The sequence below is a fragment of the Ursus americanus genome, chromosome 7, assembly GCF_024610735.1.
Source record: "Ursus americanus isolate L20-20 chromosome 7, mUrsAme1.1.p, whole genome shotgun sequence".
NCBI classification, from domain to species: Eukaryota; Metazoa; Chordata; class Mammalia; order Carnivora; family Ursidae; genus Ursus; species Ursus americanus.
In genome coordinates, this window is record NC_142133.1 from 73,880,488 (window position 1) to 73,893,071 (window position 12,584).

At 47.5% G+C, this 12,584-nt stretch overlaps 1 protein-coding gene across 4 annotated transcripts in view; it reads left to right on the forward strand.

The window, feature by feature from the left end:
- The window catches only part of CYRIA (CYFIP related Rac1 interactor A), a 107,703-nt gene that overhangs the window by 51,949 nt on the left and 43,170 nt on the right, over window positions 1-12,584 (forward strand). For 3 of the 4 annotated variants that reach the window (XM_045807107.2, XM_045807106.2, XM_087863849.1), the window contains one exon: window positions 1,522-1,617. The exons of the other annotated variant lie outside the window; for it this stretch is intronic. The gene's annotated coding sequence lies outside the window, so the exon portion shown is untranslated. The remainder of the gene's footprint in view (window positions 1-1,521; window positions 1,618-12,584) is intronic. 4 annotated transcript variants of the gene reach the window in all.

Consider the following 12,584-nt stretch of genomic DNA (forward strand, 5'->3'; position numbering starts at 1 on the left):
ACGGCTGGCAGCCTGGTTAAGACCAGTGCTTTTGAAATGACCTTGAACAGGAATTCAGTGAGTTATGGTGTTAAGCATTTGGGTACTATAGCTGTGAATCTGAACACTTTTTACTACGAAGAGGAATAACTTTTAGAAAATATCCAGGACTTTGAAATCGATCCCTCTGCTTTGTCCTTCTTAAAACTTCTGCATTTGTACTAAGGCCCTACCCTGACCTGGTCTGGCAATTTTAACGTGGGGCGATAATGCCTCTTAGTGGACAGCCTATTTAACTGCAAGCTCTTGTATTCACCCAAGAAAAACTGGGTTTTGGCAGAAGACATCACTTTCACAGTTCTTAAAACTACACAAGGTGACTGCTTTTGAAGGTCATCGTGAGAATCACATGAGAGAATTTTGGGCAGGGCTTAAAACAGCACGGAGCGCAGGACTGCCAGTGGCCGCGACCTTGGTTATCTGACAATGCATGAGGATTTGGGGAAGCAGGGCATGACTGGAGTCGTCTTTGGAGTCCTCAGGATTTTAGCTTCAGGGCCCTCAGTGCTGCTGTGATGCGTGGTAGGAAAGGTGGCCGAAGCCTCACATCCTCACCTGAGACAGGACTCTTCCGGCTGGTTCACCTGCCTGGAGGCGGGAGGCAGCAGGCCCCACTTCTGAAAGCCCACCCCCCTTACACATTCTCACTGTGCAGGAATTTGGATTCAAAGAGGCGTCCATGAGGGCACCTGGGTGGCTCAGTTGGTTGGTGTCTGACTGTTGATTTCGGCTCAAGTCATGATCAGGGTCCTGAGATCCAGCCCCAGGTCTAGCCCCACACTCAGCGGGGAGTCTGCTTACAATCCTCTCTCTCCCTCCCTCTCTGCCCCTCCCCCAGCACTCTCTCTCTCAAATTAATAAATAAAATGTTTAAAAAGCAAACAAAGAGGCATCCACAAATGGGAATCCACAGCCCTGAGACATGTTATTTTGTCATTCCTGTCCCTGACCTTGGGCTTCTCCCAGCTTGGCCTCCGCAGCTGATTGGCGGGGCCAAAGGCGGGGCCAGTCACAGGCTTCTCTTTGTGAGACCCAGTACCGGCCATCTCCTCCAAGTGGGTGAGGCAGCTGTTCTCAAAGCCTGCCGCCTGTCTTCAGTTCACTTGTACATCCCTGAGGGTGTACCTTCCCTTTCAGATGCCTCAAATTTTCTTTCTTTCAATTTTCAAGCATAGCATGAGATCCCTATATCTGCTTCTTCATATGCCAGAAACTAGTTATATCTTTATTAAACTAGGTGAAAGCGGGAAAAACATTTCCTCCCTCCCTCCCTCCTTCCTTCCTTTCCATCTCCCTTCCCTCCTTCCTTTATCCCTCCCTCTCACTCTTTCTCCCTCTCTTGCCTGCCCATCTTCCTTTCCTCTTTCTCTTTCTAAGTAAATGGCTGGGACTCAGGAGATCTTGGATACGGATTTTGGCATTCATGCTGTCATTTCTCCACTCGTTTTTTTTTTTTTTTTTTTTTTTTTTTTCATTTATTAGCAAACACGTATTCCCTGAGTGGCCGGCTGTGGATTCAAGCCTAAGTCCTAGATCCTGTCCTGGAGGTTTTCACCTTCTAGGAAGAGAGGCAGACAGGTAAGCAGGAGTGACTGGAATGTGGAAGGGTGGTGTGTGAGTGCTCCAGGGGCTCTGGCGAGAGGCAGAGAGCAGAGCCCCCACTCTGGGACTGGGACAGGCATCGGGGCAGGCCCCAGGCCAGTGGAGGATGGAAGTCTACCTGGCAGAGAACTACCTTGAGAGCAGGTGTAAACACACATAGGAAAACCAGTCCCACCACTTCATCATAACCAGAAGATTGGGATCTGCCCAGAGATCACAAAGCTGGGGGTGTGACAGCTGTCACTCCCAAGACCCCTCATGTTCACCCTCACCAAGAGTGCATGATCTCAGTGGTGAGGGACCTGGGGTTGGCTTCCATCCAGCTCCTGGGTCTCACCAGTAGCCGGATGTCCGCTGAGAGCTTCTCCGTTCCGACTCCGCAGCCTCCTTCTGCATGAGATCTTTCCAGTTTATTCCAGACCAGATGAGTTGTTTCTTCTCTTGCACGGCTTTTCCAGAACACTTCGTCTTCACCCAAACCTCCCTAGAACCTTCCTACAGTGGGCTTTGAATATGGCTTCTTGCCCTCAGTGTATTGTGCTCTCAGACCACTGCAGGGACCGAGTCTTACTGAGCATGGGTCTCTAATATGAGCAAATGTTCATGTACTTATTCTTTAGACCATTCATCAACTTTCTATATTCTATTAAGGACTCTGCTAGGTATTGAGGATATTAGGGTCATCACAAGGAAGAGGTCGTTTGAACCTGGGAGCAAGTGCCGGGGTGAGGAGAAGTGTTGGAATTCATTGGTGGTGGGGGATCAGCTAAATTATATTGAATACAAATTGATAGATAGCCTGGTAGAGCCAGTAGAGTTTTGCCAACTAAACAAAATCTTTGGTTAGGGTGGTACTTTCTAGAAATTTTGAAAAAGCCTTATTACTTATTCCAACGAAATGCTGCCATTTCCTACATAATGTAACTAGACTTCCAAAGCCTGGGGATCTGTATTAGCATCATTGTTTCATCATCTCATGGATTTTTTTTTTTTTATTTGAAATTTGAAAGCCAAAGGACAGAGCTTTGGTGTTTGCAAAGTATCCCCAACCTAGTGCCTTGATGTTACAGTTGTACTATTATTATAATTGCAATGGGAGCTGATTTGGGCTTCTAGGGCTAGGGCATGGCAGGTCCTCAATTGCTTCTAAGATTCCAAAAGAAAAGGGTCTGAATGAGAGAATGTCACATTAGACCTTTGGAGGCACAGGAGAGATGAATCCAGGCCGTCCGAACATTGCTTCCTAGCTAGAGCTACTTTGGGGCCACTTTGTAGTTTGCACGCCTGTGCGTTTCATGACATTTGCAGCCTCAAACATACACAAGGCTTGAGAACAGTTTCTCTGTAGTCTTACCAACATTCCACCAGAGTTCACAATTACTACTGTTTATCACAGACTAGCTCTGTAGCCTCCCTGATGTCAGCAGTGGCCAGTTCTGATACAGCATGGGACATTTGAAAGTGCTGGGGTTCCATCATCACTGTCCTTGCTAACTGGCAAGGAAACGGCTTGAAATCCAAATGAGTTCAAGGAGCAAGACCAGGGCGACTTTTGCAGAAGTGCTGTTCGTGTGGAATGCTATGACTTACATAGGAGGTGTCTCCCCGTTCTAATTAACTCAGCTCATGGCATTAGGTTGCCTGGATGTGTATTTGGAAATTGTCGCACAATTTCACTGTATAAAACCCTCAGACATTGGGATAGGGAGGAGTTCCCAGCTCATTGAACCAGTCCTGGTGGGCAACAGATGATAAAGATGAGGCTCAGAGCAAGGAAATGACCTTCTCCAAGGTTCTGCAGCAAATGAGTGGCTAAAATGAGATGAGGACGCAGAGCCCATGATTCTCTGTGCACTTGGTGGCATTACAGAGGCATTACGGTCAATGATATGTCCGGTGTCCTTCAGGCCTTGGGTGACACAATAACCATCTGACCCACCCAAGGCGCCAAGGTGCATTTCTGCTCAGGAATATCCCTGCTCCTACTCTCTGGTTACAAAGTTCCTGCATAATCAGTCTTCAACTGATTCTTCTGACCTTCTCTCCCTCCTCTCCTCTCCCCTCCAATATGCACTTTCTCTTTTACAGTTTCATACTGTCCCTCATTAGGACCATTCTCACTGGCCAGCATTTCCCCATCCCCTGCAGTGACTACTTCTCCCTCATTCTTATGCAAATGACCTTGTCTGACCAAAATAGCAGATGACCTGAGAGCCTCTCCTCCCATGGGATATGGAGGAAAGAACTTAGGTTTTGTTGACAGAGAAGCTCCACGGGGTCATGGGAGTTTTGTTCATGAATGAATGGCTACATTCATTCCAAATGTACATACGCGTGGCGTTCCAACTACGTGTCAGGCCCTAGTCTAGGAGTTGAAGGTACATATGTCAATGGTAATAGAGATTTAAAAGAAAAATAGACAGTGACTGGGGGTGGGGTGAGGTGAGGTGGGGAGAAATCCTATTTTGGACTGGGTGGTTAGGTTGGGCTCCACTGAAAAATAAATCCTGAACAGAGGCCTAAAGAAAAAACATGCAGATATATTGGGGGAAAGCATTCTAGGTAGAAGGACTAGCAAGTGCAAAGGTCCTGTGGCAGAAAGATATGTGGTAAGTTCAAAAAAGAAAAGGTGAGGAGGCAGAGGTGGCTGAAGCAGAGTGAAGGAGGGGAAGTTGCAGGGGATGAACCACTTGGGGTACCATCACATAGGGCCTTGTTGACTGTGATAGGGATCTTGTACCTTACTCTAAGTAAAACAAGACACCACTAAAAGGATTTAAGCAGAGGAGTGACATGATGCAACTTTTAAAACATCATTACAGCTGCCACATAGGCAGTTAACCAAGTGATTGGGAGTGGGCAAGACCAGAGCTGGGAGATCTGTTTAAGGGGCGACTATGATACTCTGGGCAGGAGGTGATGGCTTGTGGCTTGAACTAGGGCATTGGCGATGAAGGGTGTGAGAAGCAATTGGATTCAAGATACATCTTTAAAGTATAGCAGGTAGGATTTGTTAGCTTGGTTATGGGGTGAGAGAAAGAGAGAAGTCTAAGATAACACCAGCTTTTTCGGACTGAGCATCTGGAAACATGGAATTGCCATTGGCTGAGTTGGGGAAGACTGGAGCAGGGCAGTTTTAGTGTTGGGTGTGTTACGTTTCAGCTGTTTATTACAGTCAAGGAGTCAATTGGATATATGAGTGGGGAGTTCCAGCGAGGGGATCAAGGCAACAGGTATGAATTTGGAAATCATCAGCATCCATCTCCAAGATGGTAGTGAAAGGCCTCGCAGATACCAATAACTGTGTAGGAAGGAGGAGCTCTTCGTCATGGCCAGGGGGACAGAACTAAGACCAGTGGTTGGAACAATAAAAATAACAAGAGTAATAGTTATGGCAACGACCTTTTATGCATCTGGCTGCGTACCTGTGTTGTCTCATTATTTCCAAAATCCACCCTTGAAGAGGTTGAAATAATCTCTGTTTTACTCATATTGAAACTGACTCAGGGAGGTTAAGTAAATGTTGTTAAATACATTGATTAAGACCACCCAGCTCACGAGCTGGCTGAGCTGGGATTCAACCCAAGTCCGTGCTGCTGTTGCTACGCTGAGCATCAGTCAGGAAGCAGACCCAGCTCAGTTGAAGGAGTTCAAGGGCGTGGTCTTTTGCTCATCCTTCCGACACAGCTTCCGGCCGAGAATTTCTGCCAGCGCACCCCCCCCCCCTTCAAGTGAAGCATGGCTTGAAGATCGGGCACTTCAGATGCCGGATGAAATAAAGCCTGAGGGGACACACAGCGCTGCCCAGGCCAACACGGCACATGATGGAAACAAGGGGGGACAATTTGAAGAAAGCATTAGAGATAAGATACAAGACAGAGTCACACTTCCGCTCTAAACGTCCGCTACAGTTTAAAGCAAAGACATTACCAGGAGGCACTTGTTGATTTCTTTTCCTAGCTCCAGGGGTCAGAGGACAACACCCACCCGCCCAGAGGCAGGCGTGCATTGCACACTGGCCATCTGTAAGCGCTCCACTCTGCGGTCACCTATGCGAGGCCGGGCCACAGGCAAATGAGCGCTGTGGGCTCCACGTAGGAGAGTAAGATCGGACTTGCCCAAGGTCTGCAGCTAATAAAGCTAATCCTGGAGAGATCTGAACGAGGCTTTCCAGATCCCCCCAAACCTCCTGCCTTTGCACTGCACTGCTTAAGAAGGGCAAGGAGAGAAGAGGCTGGGGTCTTGAGAGCACCTGGGGTGCCGGATCATCCCAGGATCCCCGGCATGCAGTTCCGGGGATGGCCAGCAGAGGGGACCACGCACCCGGGTTTCTCCAGCCCGCTGCCTGAAGCCATGTTGAATGAGCAAATGTCTGCAGCAGACTGCGAGATCTAAATGTCTCCTTGGCAGGAAATCCTTGAGGAGCACTGCGGGGTTGTGCAAACAGCCTTACAATGTCCGCTTGTGTGTGTGCACTCGGCTTCGCCTGCGTCGCCCACAATGCTCTGTTTTTTTTGGATAATGGGGCTCTGTGGACCCATATGCCTTGTCATGCAAGGGGAGGGACCTGCATTTGTCATAAATGGGCTCTTGTATGATTAATAGCCAGGCGAATGAGCGCGCAGCAGCCGTTCAGCACGCGGCTTCACGTCTTCACCGAGGCGGTGGTCTAAGTCGGCCTTCTTCCCTTGCTCCAAAGCAGCAGTGCAGTATTTATTGCTGAAAGGGAAATGACTTGTTTGCGTTGTGGCTGCAGGTTTTGCTATGCACGACAGGAGGTGCAGAAAACTAGTATTTGCTGTCAGGGGCTGACTGCACGCCAGATACTACACCAGCTACTTAATCTGCGTTATCTTTATTTCCCCAACAGCAACATTGCAAAGCAAGTAGTATAGTCTGCATTTTACAGATGAGGAAAAGTCAGGTTCAGAAGAGTAGAAGGACTTGCCCAAGGTGTCCAGACTGCATGGTATTCCCACCGAAGGATTCTCTTTCCTTTTCAGTGTGGTCCATGGTCCACACACTTGAAGATGCCTTCCTCGTCCTGTCTGGCTGCCCGTACGCTGAAATGGGTGATTTTAAAACAGATGAGGAATTTCCATTCCCGGGCTTCGGTGTGTTTATAGTATGTCCTGGAATTATATGCAAAAAAAAAAAAAATGTGGCTCTGTGGATGTGTGCATTTTTCTGAGAAGGCTGATTTTCATCAGATTCTCAAAGTCATCTGCGATCATAAAACAACAGAGTCAAGCACCCAAAAATATTTCTATTTTGGGAAATGCTTCTATGACCTCTTCCTCTTACCAATGACTATTTTCTGTAGAGTGTATTCATAGCTGACATCCCACTGTTGTTGCTATGCCGTGACTGTCCCCTCACACTTCCGATCCGTGGCAGCAGACAAGTGAAGAGGGCTGTGTGCTGTGCTGGACCCGTGTTTGGTGCTCGGTGGGGAGGAGGAGGGAGGATGAAGTGAAGTGGATCAGATTTTGAAAATGAAGAAGACATAGCCTTTGAAAGAATTCACAGCAAGGAGGGTTGTTTATTCAGCCTGGGAGTCAGGTAGGAGGTTTCTGGGAGGAAATGCTATTTGATTTGGGTCTTGAAAGATAGACAGAACATCTGCAGGCAGAGGAGAGGGGAAGGGCATTCCAGGCAAAGGGAACAACATAAGCAAAGGGGGGGGGGGGCAAGAAGGAGGCCAGAGCTGTTGGCACTGTCCATATTCTGGTGTGACCAAAGTACATAGCCTTCAAAGGAGCTGAAACTTGAAAGGGAGGCCTGGGTCAGATTTTATGGCCCTGACTACCATGTTAAAAAAAAAAAAAATTGTACTCATCTTAATATAACAGCCAGCTTGGAAAACATTTATGCTAACACACGCCTGCCTTCTGTCCAGCTAACCCCACGTCCCACTTCGCCATGGAGTTGCCTAGGGAAGCAGCTCCTTGCACAAGAGCCACGGCTCCCAGTGCTCAGCAAACCCACCCCACCCTCCTCTCCCGTCCCAGCCCAGGTTGATGGTCCCCATCACTTGCTTGGGGTTCAAGCCAGGGATTTTGTTTGAAAACGTTCGTTTGGTCTGCCGTGACCAATACTTTGAAATCAAGCTGATGGCTGCCTTCAGAAACAGGAAACAAAAGCAGAACCACTCCTGCCTCTGAGATTTCAAGGGAGGTTTTCAGGCCCTTCATGCTTGAGATGTAATGGAGCATACCAACCTCCCCTGGCTTCAAATTCTTCAAGTTTTTAGAATGTGAAATGGCTTTTGTTGGTCTTTTTGGTACTTATATAATTTTTGACATCCCGCACCCCTCATAATAAATTTGACCTGGGAAGTAATACTCTTAACACTTTGACACGTCAATTCCAAGTCTCCTTTGTTATACAGGTGGACCCCAGTTTAAGAAAACTCAGCATCTGAGAATCTAGCCTTACAAATCAAGTCAACCCACAGCACTGGGGGGGGGGGGGGGCGGGTGGTGGTGGTGAGATTCTCCAGGGGGCTTTCACTTCCCAGAAGGATTTCTTCTGATCATACCTCCCTGCGCATCAACCTGCAAGGTCATATTTTACCACCTGACGGTGAACTCTGGAGGCAAAGAAACTTCAAGCACAGATGTGGGAGGCAGCTGCCCATGGAATGAAAACCAGGCAGAGACGAGGGGATATCCTTTTGTCTTTGTTGTTAATGTTATATTGTAAGATAACAGAAATGGAAGAGATTTAATCCACCAGCATTCATTTTGCACGTGGCATTTCCGGTGACATACTCAGAGACTAGTACATGAGCTGAGGTGCTTAGAGTATCTGGTGTCGCATTAGTGGGGGTGAGAGGGGTTGGGGATAGTGACTGGAGGCGATAAGGAGGTATTGCGGCAAAGAGAAGGCATGGAGAGGGGTGGATCTCGGGGAGATGGGAAAGTTAAGTGGATCGTTTGGACAGAGAATGGATCTGTGGAGTGTCCTAGGTGCAGAAATCTCAAATGACACTCGGGTTTCCGGCTCATACAATTAGTTGAATGACGATGCCTTTCATTGAACAAGGTGGGGGGGATATTTGCGGAGGATATTAAAATCCTCCCCCAAATCGCTGTGCTTTCAGGAAATTCACGTAGATTTGCGGGCCTGGAGTGGAGGACGAAGGTCCAGTTTGGGGCTAGGGGTTGAGAAGTCCTCAGCATATGGGCAAGAACTGGGAGTCCAGAGGGTCTCACTTGGGAGGGTGGGAAAGGTGTGAAGAGAGACAACTGAAGACCGATATTTAAAGGTTAGACAGAGGAAGTGGAAACTTGAGAAGGAGCACTCGGGGAGGAGGGAGAGCAGAGATCCTCCAGCATGTCAGGGGGGACGGGTTTGGCCCAGAGGGCATGCGCCAGGACTCCTTGTCAGCTCCTCCCTCAGAGGAAGGGGCGCCGGGGGCTTGTAGAGCTGCTTACCTGAGCAGGAATTCAGGAAAAAGAAGATTTATAATCCAAGAGAATGGACAGTGTTTAATCTAAATCACTGATGGTCTGGACAGCCCAAATTTTAAGTAACTTCTTGGTGTTTCCTTTCGGGTTTTTAGACTGAGCTGAGGCCATCCCAGAGAAGTCAAATAAATAACTACCCAAGGAAAGGCATTTCTGGGACTAGGGCTTAGGTCCCCAGGCTGCTGGCTCTGCAAGGGGTCACTTTCCCTTTGAAATTAGGCAGAACTGGCCTGGGTGGGCTGAGACTGTCAGCCCTCCTTCAGGGTAAGGGGCAGGCTGATCAACCCGTTTGCTCATAACCGTGTTCTTGATTTCACAAGTGAAAAGGGAACAAATTCACTAATGACTTCCCAGCGGTGGGCTGGTGCAGAGCAAAATCCCCGTTTGACTGTTTCCATATTCACGAACATTTGAAATGGGGGGGCGTGTTGACTTTCATTCCCTAAAAAAGAATCGGGTTTTGCCCTCGTTTCTTGGAGGCTTTTTGCTGCTTTAATATTGATGTTTATGGGGAAATTAGCTATGATGAGGTAATAGTCTATTTTAGAAAACGGAACTCAGATATCGAAAGGGCTATTTTAAACCTGCACTTAATCGTGCCGTTCCGTAATGGTCTCTTGGTGTTTTTTTGTTTTTTTTTTTTTTTTTGGAGAATTCCCATGGATTGCCTTACAACTGGACTCTAGCAATCTGTATTCCACGGGGAACGCCAGGCCCTTTTGAGGGACACCATGGTATTAATGATCGATGAGAATATTCAAGGCATTTTCCCGTTTGAGTGCCATTACTTGTAGTGTTAAAACGTTTTGAAAACACATTTTAGCCATTAACTCATTTTTATTGTCAGATGAAAGTGCTTTGATAGACTCACTCTACTTCAGTTTTCCTCCTTCATCTCAGAATGAAATCATCTCTTGGATTCTTGGCAACCCGTTCGGCAACACCACAGAGAACCTTACGACTTCGTTACAGAAGCAGCGGATGGGGGAGGGCATTCCAGCCCAGCCCCGCTATCTATAATCGCTCACCCGGCTTAGCAAATTCCAGCTCCCGGAATTTATAAGCTGAGCTGCTCCATTCCACTGGTGCATTCTTTCCCCCCAGCAAAACAGGTGCTTATGTCCTTTAGGCAATGTGCCTTTATTTTAGTCGAGAGGTATTTTTTTAAAGCGCCCTATTTTGTATCTGATGTTTTATAGGCTGATGGTTAACTGGTTTTATGTATAATTCAAAGCAGTCAAGTTGTGTAAATGTTGTACCAGGGGGTTCTGTGGTTACCGGAGAATGTATCTGGGAGCCCTATGAATCGCAGGCTATCAGGGCTGTACTTTTGCCTCCTGGGACCGCTGCCTGGATGCTGCTGATGGTTCATGGGAGGCGAGCCAGAGGGGTTATTTGCTTTGCAGGTCAGGGTAGGGAGTCTACAAACCTCTGGTGTTACCGACAGCGGCTGCCATCCTGGTCCTTGTCATGATTTCTCCAGCTCTGAACCGTGTTGATCCGGTTGAACGGTAGATAGCCCTCCTAAATTCACAGACAGTCCCCAGAAACATTCCTGAAGCCGCAGCTGGCCTGCTTTTCTCAGGGTGCTGTTGTAGTTGGGAGGTCAGACTTAGGATAAGACGATGTAAGGCCGATAGCAGGATCCAGCTGGGGGCACTGGCCTGAGAGCCGAGACCAGGTTCCCCTTGGAGCTCTGCTCCCGAGACCGGGCAAGTAACTGACCACGTTAGCAGTCCCGAGATTTTTGAATTTCATAAACCAGTAAAATTTCAAAATAAACTTTGGGGATTTAGGATGCAACTCTCACCTTTGCTTTGTAAAATAAATAAGAACACGGCTGTGTAGAAATGTTTGAATAGCTTTAGCTTTTTGCAAGGCTGATGACATAGCCTTTATTTTTCTTATTTTGCCTTAGACGAATTGATGCTTTGGAACCACAGGGCAGAGCAGTTAAGGATTACTTACTGTTTTTTAGTGTTAACTGTGTGCCAGGCCCTGTGCTAGGTGCTGGGGAGACAATAAGGTATAGAAAGAGCCCTGCCCAATAAGACCTGACCTTGAGAGAGGTGAGGGAGAAAGCGTGTAATCAGGGTCCAGGCTGATAGTCAACACAGCACGCTGGGTGAGCAGAGAGAGGCAGAGCTCACTCGAGGAGGGGATTTTGTTTTACCTGAGGTGGGGTCAAAGAGTAGGGAGGAGGCAGGGGGCTCCTTCTGAAGGCCCTGGTTTCCAAACTCATACTTCAAAGGGAATTCCGGGGAGACACTTGCCAAAACCAGTGCTTAAAGGTCACGTGGAATTGGATTCCAGACCCTGCTCTGCCACTTGTGGGCTTGAGCAAGTTTCTAAATCTTGAAGATTCTTCCTTTATCTCTAAAATTGAGATAATAATTGTTCCTACCTCCTATGGTTGTTGTAAAAATTTAAATATGCTAATACATGAGAAGCTCTCATCACTATGGCCTGCAAAGCATTAAAAAATGTTAGTTGTCATTGTAATTGGGAGCAGAAGGAGAAGCATGTGCAAGGGCCCTGAGGCAATAAAGAGCAGGGCTCTTTTAGAGAAGCACAGGGTGTGGGGGGAATGTAGGGTCCCTGGATAGGGAAGAAGACAGGGGACAGAGGAGATGAGCAGAGGCCAGAGGACAGGTTCTTCTGTGCCCAGTGCATGTATGTGGATGCTTTATATCCTGCGGGCACTGGGGAGCAGTGGAAGCCTATTAAGCAGGGAAGTAACATAATTAGATTTGTGCTTAGAGAGAGGGCGCTGCCAGTCATATGACGATGAATGGCAGGGTAACAAGACTGGAGTCAGGTAGATCAGTTTGGGGGCTATTTGCTGGATGCAGGCAAGTTCTGCTGAGGGTCGGAATTAGGATAATCAAGGTGGGGGCAGAGAGAAGTGTGCACAATGGTATGAACCATCCATGGGCATGTCCTTGCTGGGTCGTCAGGAGCACTTCTGGTGAGACCTTTCTGAACGTGGAGCAGAAACCCTCCAGTGGCAACAATGCACTGCACTGTACCTTTTATATCTTAAAGAATGGATTGGATGTTCCATTTCCCTTTTGTATTAGCAGACAGAGCATGAGATTGAGAGGCAGGATGTGTCCACTCTGGTCTCTTCTTTGGCCCTAATGTATTTTGGGTCCTTGAGCAAGTGCTTTCTTGTACAAATAGGAGCTATAAAAGAATGATCCTAGTTCGAATATAGAATGTATTGTGATGACATTTGGGACTGTGGATCAGGAAGTCCAGAATCCATCTGGAAGACTTAGGGAAGCACACTTACTGTACCTGCCCTGTGAGTTCTGGTCTGTACAATGGATCCAATAATACCTTTCCTACATTTGGCACATGCTGGTTGAATGTGGTCAGACAGCTCTTTGACAAAGATGTGACATGATATAAATATACGTCATTGTTATATTCATGATTGATCTGTGGCTTATATGCTGTGTTGCAGAA